Source organism: Triticum aestivum, chromosome 4D (assembly GCF_018294505.1).
Source record: "Triticum aestivum cultivar Chinese Spring chromosome 4D, IWGSC CS RefSeq v2.1, whole genome shotgun sequence".
In the NCBI taxonomy this organism is placed as follows: domain Eukaryota; kingdom Viridiplantae; phylum Streptophyta; class Magnoliopsida; order Poales; family Poaceae; genus Triticum; species Triticum aestivum.
The window spans coordinates 339283119-339291613 of NC_057805.1; positions in this window are offsets into that span (position 1 = coordinate 339283119).

Genomic DNA, 8495 nt, shown 5'->3' on the forward strand with positions numbered 1-8495 from the left:
GCTCTCCTTTTCTCTCTATGTGGTGTCTAAAACTCTAAGTGATCAACCCTTTGCATGGGTGCCCTGGGGGGTTCATATAGGCCTACCCCCCAGGGGTACAATGGTAATCCGGCTGGACGCGGGTCCTAGCCGTCAGTGTCTGTATTCGCCGGCTTCTCCGCCGACTGCTGGGGCCCGCCGACTGGTGGGTCCCGCCGGCTGCCGGCCTCTTGGCCGACAAGCCAGCCCCACCGCTTGGGGGTCTTGTCGGTGGCTGGTTACTGTAGCCTCGCCTCTGATGACGAGGACTTTGTCGAGGCAAGCATGGCCACAGTGCCGCCGCCTTGCGGGCTCTCACTGTAGCCTTACCTCGTCTTGTCTCCTTAATGATGCACATACTTCGAGGGAGGGAGGTAGCCGGCTATTAGGAGCCGGCTACGCCCCAGGCCGACTGGGGGGGCTTGGCCGCCTTCGAGCGTCTCTCTGGCTGAAGGGGCCCACCGCCCGTGGGCTGTACTGGCGCCCGTCGTGGGTGGTGTCATGGTCAACATGGCAACAGTGCCGCACCGGACGGGGGATGGCCGACCCGTACGGCGCACTGTGGCCACGCGTGCTCCGGGATTTGGGGGTGGCAGGCTGTACTATAGCCACGTCCCGTCTCATCACCGTTATGCGGGTGCAGCCCTTGAGGGTGCGGTCTTGGCCGGCTTCTGGGAGTCGGTCTTCTTCATGGCCGGCTTCTGGGAGTCTGTCTTCTTCATGGCCGGCTTCTGGGAATCGGTCCTCTTGGGGCCGGCTTCCTGGAGTCGGCCATCTTGTGGTTCTCTTCGGGAAGGTTTTTGAGGCCGGGCCGCCTTCTGGTAGTCGGCCTGGGAGATAGCCGGCCAGGGGAAGGCGGCCCCGTGCTTTGGATGCTTGAAGGCTCGATCGGCCTGATAATTTTTTGAAGAGCGAGGGGGAGTCGGTTAGGCTACCCGTGGCCATTTACTCCGACAGTCACGGGCCTACATGTGAGCCGCGCGGTGAGCTTCTCCGTCCCTTGCTCCTTTTCGTTGACCCCTCGCGCACCGTAGCTACCTCGTCGCCATTGCCGTGAGCCCGTCGCCGCGGATCGCCTCGCCGCCGTTGCCATAGCCCATGTCGCGCTCACCTGGGCACGACATCGAGCTCCTGGCGCTCCCGTGAGCCCAACGAGCTCAAGCCCGTGCCTCCCTGTGCCTCCTAGCTGTCCCGTCGAGGACCCGATCACACTGCCGCCATAGCTCGTCGTCGTCCACTTTTCCGTCTGGTTCAGGCGAAACCACCACCACCACTAGCCGCGGCACTCGCTGCTCGTTCGAACGCGCCCAAGCGCGTGCGAAACTACCCACCGTAGATGAAACCCGACGCGTCCCAGCGACGCGCCGCCGTGTTTTGGGTCACCGGAGCAACTCCAGCGCCGGCCGCCGATGTGGCTAGGCGGGGCTCACCCCTGGGTCACGGCCAGTGGGCCATGGGGGCCCCATTGACTGGGTTGACCCAGTCGACGTGCTTACTGGGCAGCCCAGTACCACTGACATGCAGGCCCCACCGCATAATTAAGCTAATTAAAATGTTTTTATAATTAAAAGTAATTAGTAATCTAATCTGCCACTAACATGTGGGGCCCAGCTGTTAATTAACCTCATTTTAGTTAGTTTAAACTTCTGTTAGTCCACTGTCTATGACAGGTGGGACCCACTGGTCAGTTTGACCTGGCCAGTCGTCCTGTTGAATACTGACGTCACAATGATGTCATGCTGACATAGTAATTCTTTTCTATCAATTTAATTAATTCCACAAAATTATTTAATCTTTGAAAATTCATAGAAAATAAACCGTAGCTCCGATCGAAAAACTTTCTACATGAAAGTTGCTCAGAAAAATCCAATGAATCTGAATACGCAGTCCGTTCATTTGTCACATGCCACTAGCATGCTGAACATTGAACATTCTCCCTCCGGTCATCTGTTTGACACATATCCGGAACCGGGAAACATTTCCCGCTTGTTTTCCCCCTTCCCCTTTTTCGTGCAGCACTACGTTAGGTCGACCCTAGTTCTGCATATCATCATGTCATGCTTAGTGTTGCATCTTGTTTGCTCTGTATTTACTGTTTCTTCCCCCTCTTCTCTCCGATAGACCCCGAGACTAATGTTGCCCCTGTGATCGACTACATCGACGACGACCCTTCTCCCCTTTCAGCGGAGCTTCCAGGCAAGCCCCCCTTTGATCATCCCGATATCGCCCATTCCATTCTCTCATGCTTGCATTAAATTTTGCTACTGTAATTGATTGCTCCTATTCTGATGCATAGCCTGCTTTTGTAACCTGCTTATTGTCACCTACCTGCTTATCCTAAACTGCTTAGTATAGGTTGGTTAGTGATCCATCAGTGACCCCCACCTCGTCCTTGTTGCCCCTGCTTCATCATTGAAGACCCGATCAACGGGATCGAAGACCAGGCCCCGGCACCGCACATCACTTTCCCCTTAGTTGCTCGACACTACTGGGTTACTATCGAGTGCCAAGGGTGAGACCTCACCAACACTTCTGATGTTAACCCTGTAGTGCAGCTATTCAGTCGTGGTCATCGAGGGTGATTCCGCCTTAACCCCTTCCAATACGACTCTGTCGTGCAACCCCTCAAGTGTGAGCCTCGAGGGTGGTTCCTCTTATGTTCACCTTGATGATTACATCGAGTGGAATCCATCGAGGGTGGTTCCTCAGGGTTCCCCTTGGTGTTAGACACAAGGTTACTATGGTTACTATGACTTTACCCTGAACTAGGTTACTAAAGATGGGTCGGCCTTGAGGGGTACCCGTCGAGCTTAATTGCGAGTGATGTGGAGTTGGGTTGACCTGGAAGGTGCCCGCGAGATACTTACGAGGCATGGTCGGGCATTCTTAGCTCTTGCTGCAAGTCCTCCAGATGGGGCCGCGGGGTCACATCGATCGTGAGTCTCTACTCGTCACTGCGTGCTCCTAATCCACTACGATTTGGATATTTGATCTGAGGGGCCTCTGGCCTGATAGTACTAACCATCACATGGGCATAGTATGGGCGTTCTGCGTCGTATGCATCAGCCGAAGCTTAATGGACGTCAGCGACTGAGCGGCGCGCGCCAGTTTGGACTGCGTAAGCACCTTGTCGTGGAATAGTCACGGCAGATGTCCTAGGGTGAGGACTTAGTCGTGAGGCCATCGCATCTATGTAGTAGCTTGAGAGTTGTTGAGCGGAATCGAGAGACGCAAGGCGGATCAACGCACAAGACAAGGGTTTAGACAGCTTCGAGCCCCGGGAAACATCATCCGGTAATAGCCCTACATGATGTTTGTGGCTAGGTCTCATTATGCTCATGAGGGAGTCGCCGCATAAACCGGCTCCCCCTTTGTGTCTAGCCCTAAATATTGTTTCTTCTTGCTTGTCCCTCTTTGGGGTGCCCTGCCCCTCCTTATATAAGTTGGAGAGGCGGCTTTACATGCAGAGTCCTAGTAGGATTAGAACTAACTTATTCTCTATTACAAGTCGGATACAAGTACGGGTCTTGCTTCCTCGTAAAGGAAATATTCCTCATGCCTTCCGTCTTAAGCCGGCCCATAATAACAAGTCCCGGCCTACTGGGCCTTGGGCCCTTGTCATCCGTCTGACCCGCCGTCGGGGCCATCATTAAGTCGCCAGGCTCATGAATTGCCAATCTTCCGGCGGGTTACGATGAAGCGTCAAGTCCGGCCGGGTCATACTCCCGGCCGGGTCATACCGCGGGGTATATCCCCGACATTAGCCCCCAGTTTAATTTGGATTTATCCATGTTAAACTGATCCTGTAAAATAAACACAAGAACAAACTTGATAGGTTGTGCTCCGGGTTAAATATTTTCCTGAACCGGCACCTGATCATCTTTAAGTCCTTGTCATTTCCTCCTGGATGCATACTCAAGATCTTATAGCAAATCTCTTTTAACAGATATGTCCAAACCTTGCCAATGCAAAAAATCCAGGCACTTCTTCTAAAAAATCCGGGTCAATAGGCCAGCTTCATAACCAATTTGCTGACATTGGCTCTTGTAGAGAAATATTATAAGAAATAATCCATTTGAGTCGGCCTTCAATGCTCTGACTTGACAAAAATATTGGTCTTGAAATATTCAACTGATATTCAGCCGGCTTAAAGATGTAGATCTTGCCAATTTATGATTGCCAAAATTGCCGGGTTATAAATAAATGATGCCGGGTCATGATTGTTGCAGACAACGGGTTAATCTGGTCTACTCCAAACTGAGAATTTGAAGATTTTTTCTCCCTTATATGCATATCACCTGTAGCCCCCAAGTGCCGGGTTGTCATGCTTACAGCAACCTGGGACTTGTAATTGCCTTATGCTCATAAAAACTTCAACCAGTGTAGCCCCCAAGGGCCGGGTCATTATGCAATAATGAGCAGGGACTTTGTAGATATAACCATGTAAACTTGAGCAGCAACGTGTAGCCCCAAGGGCCGGCTTAGTAAGATATTACTGAGCTCGGACTTTGTATATGATTCATTGATAATAACATCATATGATGTAATCTCCACCATGGGGCTTGAACCCACGTCCACAAGGTTAAGAGCTTTGTACTCTACCAACTGAGCAGTGGATCTTTCAATATAATGGATTAAGGCTTGTGTACCTTGAATTTTCGACAGGAGCAATTGGTAGCCCCCAAGGGCCGGCTCATTACAATGTGATGAGTCGGGTCTTCAATAAGTTGAGCAAAAAATGTCTTTACATTAGCCCCCAAGTGCCATGGTGCATGCTGGCAGTGACATGAGACTTGCATATTTGATGTGATCTCAATTTAAATAATGTAGCCCCCAAGTGCCGGGTCGTAAGCCTCCAGTGACTCGGGACTATTCTTTCCATTGTAGAATAAATCATATCCATTGATAAAATAATAGCCATTGCGCCAAAGCGACTTTGAATACCTCATCTGTTGATAAGTAAATCCGGAGTTTAAATACCCGGCGGCTCTTGGCCGATGGCGATTTAATACGCCTCCATTGTAAGCCGGAATTTGTACAACCCGGCGGCTTATAGCCTTTGAGAAAATCAAGAATTGATAACCCTTTTGAGACACCAATTTCAATCTTTGATGATGGGCTTGAATTTAATCATTTATGTAAGTCATAGCTCTGTAAATCCTGCAGAGTTTAAACAACATATGCCCTGGCGACTTAACGTCAAAAACCAGGGCGGGTAACCACCCAAATGTAGTCTTATCCTGCACATAATTAGATCACAAGATCCCTTGGCGGTTTACCGCAAGGCGGGTCATAATATCTCACATATAACCATTGATGTGTAACAAGGAGTCACAGATAAGCCTGTTATGAATCATAACTTTGAAACATAACTATAATAATAATATTATACCTGTGATATTGAATTTTCACTGCCAGTTTATGTGACCTGTGCAGTAAGGGTGATAACCCAATCCTTAGAAGCAATGCTTCCACATAGATGATGATTGTCATAAGCTGGCGACTTATCATCGAAAATCAAGCCGGGTTAAATAGCAACCACTCATATACACTTTAGATATGTCAAAAGAGCTTCAAATAAAATCCAAAAATTGTTTGCAAAAAGAGACTTCAAAAATTTTGAGGCTTCTGATTCGAATACGATCAGAAAACCGTCCCAAAGGGGTTAAGCTAAGATTCGAATACGATCATATAGCCCCCAGTGGCTTTGGCGTTGCCGATCAAGAGGGTACCGACAGCTATGTTCTCTTTGGTTCGAATACGACCTATGTTTGAACAGGAAGCCCCCAAATGACCTTGAGAGTTGTTTAACGACGCTGATTCGAATACGATCCACGTTGGTTCCCAAAAGGGGTTGAGCTATGATTCGAATACGATCAAGAAGCCCCCTAGTGAGCTCGGCAGTGTGTCGATCAAGAGGGTACCGACAGCTATGTTCTCTTTGGTTCGAATACGACCTATGTTTGAACAGGAAGCCCCCTAGTGACCATGAGAATATTTAACGACTCTGATTCGAATACGATCAGGGTCACACCAAAAGGGTTAAGCTAAATTCGAATACGATCAGCTCCCAATGGTCATTAAAGCAGGGTACCTATGTTTGGGTTGTGCTTTGTAATAGACTCTTTTTGGTCCCTTTAATTTTTCCTGAGAACTCAAACTTTGCGAGAGATAAATTCTTTTTGAACCAGAAAAACTGGATATTGAGAGTTTCAAAGCTTTGTGATAGTCAAATTTACCTTGAACCGGATTTTGAACCGGATTTGAGAGCTTCAAAACTTTGTGGCACATAAATTTCCCTTGAACCGGATTTTAAACCGGATATTAAGAGCTTCAGTGCTTTGTGGGAGATGTCAAGTCTCTTGAGCCGGATCTAAACCGGAATCCTTCTTTTTAAGCTGGAAATTTTCTGACGGCCTTTAAACTTTTCACCAATATGGCGGTAGCCTCCGGGACCGAATTATTTTTCCCTCCAATGACCCGGAGTTCTTGAATGCATTGAAACCGACCAATGCTGCCGAGTCATATCATTGTAACCCCCGAGTCTCAAGACGACTCGAGGAGTTGGCTTTGAGATTCTCCATATTGACCATAGCATAAGGTGTATATCATTGGTGTTGATAGCGCGATGTGAATCCACAGAAGGTTGAGGTGACTGCGGCGGGTTATAAATGATCCTGTATGAGCCGTGTCAGCAACTCGGCCAATGGTTCCTTCCAACTGGATGTTTTGAAGTTAACCAAACTGTAGTGGCGGCGACTTGTGCGCCTGCCCATTGAGCCATCCAGTGCAAACGGCGGTTGAATGATAATTTGCCTCCAATTTGAAAGAAAACCGGGCTACCCAAGCTGTGACTTGCTCATACTCAATAAACAGCTCAAGCAGACTGGTGCGGCCTAGTATGTTGATGTAAACCAGGCCGCGAGAGATGGACGGAAAAGACGACCGCAACATCAGAAGCGGCTCAGACAGATGAATCGGCCACGGTGTTGTAAGCCGGCGCGGACGGGCGAGTCGATCGCGGGCGCGGTAAACCGCGCGGACCGGCGAGGCAATCGCGGGCGCGGTAAGCTGCGCGGACGGGCGAGTCAACCACGTCGTGTTGATGTAGTGAACAATTGTCCTGCATCAAAAACATCGCAGGCCAGAATAATTGTTCTTTGACAAAAAGCAATATATGCTAATAAAATAAACTTAAACGAATAGATATCACCTGATTGTTCGGATGACAGATGATCCGTTCAACGCAATAGAGGCGGCTCAGGCAGACCGACGACTCAATATAGCCCGGGCGGCTCAACACGACAGAGGCGGCTCAACGCGGCCCCGGCGGCTCAACATAACAGCGAAACGGAGGCGTCACCATGGCGGCGGCTCAGAAACTGCAGCGGCAGCGCGTTTGACACGGCAGAGACGGCAACTTGAACAGCTTGAAATGGACGCGAGTCGACCCGAAGGCAGGCGGCGGCCCATCATGTGACGGTTTAACCCGGAGAGGCTCTCCGGTGGCAGAGGTAGCTTTACGACGGCAACGGTCTGCTACTTGATTTGCAGCTTTTAGTTTGACTTGAATTCGAACTGGCTCGCAGGTGGCTCGAAACGGCGGAGACGGCTCCCAGCAGGCGAGGCGGGTCACGGCAGGGCCCAATCCGGGTGGCTCGGGGCGGAAGTGGTCAGCCGATGGTGACCCTGCTTGCGGCAGGGGCGGAAAGCGGCGGCTCTGGGCCAGCCCAATGGAGATCAGTCAACTAAACCGGCTCGATGTCAACTGACCCGAAAACAGCCGCCACACAGATGGTGATGTGCCTGATTTACTTTGATGGTAAAATAATAGTGGAAGTGGAGTCGGAGTTTCACGGGTGATGCTCCATGTGAAGCCACACAAATTTGACCTTGCCTTTTGAACTTGTGCTCAGATCTGACCGGATTAGTTAGCAACAGTAATTGATGTACTAGTATTTAGTACGTACTTCTTGATTCCCAAACGAAATTAATTTTCCATCAATCCTCGGGAGCCCCGCCATGCAGTAATTGTTTCTTTATTCCTTGGATCTCTGCAGCCGGTTTAAACATCAATCAGCTCTAACCTTTGTCTGTACTAGTGCAAGTAGCACTTCGTTTCTTTGGATTTAACTAGTCTCCACCACAGGAAAAAATAGCAGCGGCACCGATTCCCTCGGGGCTTGAAGCTGCAGGTGGACAGGCAGGCGTGGCCAAGCTTCTGGTAGTGGCGTACGGTGGCTGGTTCGGATAGACGACCACGGAGAAAAAACACGAGAACACCTGTCAGTCTTGGCTAAAAAAGGCTGCATCCTGGGCGATTTGTACGCGTAAGTATAGCAGATCAACTCCTTGTCAGTCTTGGGTAGCGACGTCTTTGATAAATCACCTGTGTGGCAGACCTCGTCTCGGACTCGGCGAAAACGCACGGACACGGCGACGTACACAACGGAAACCCTAATCTTTCGCCTCAAATC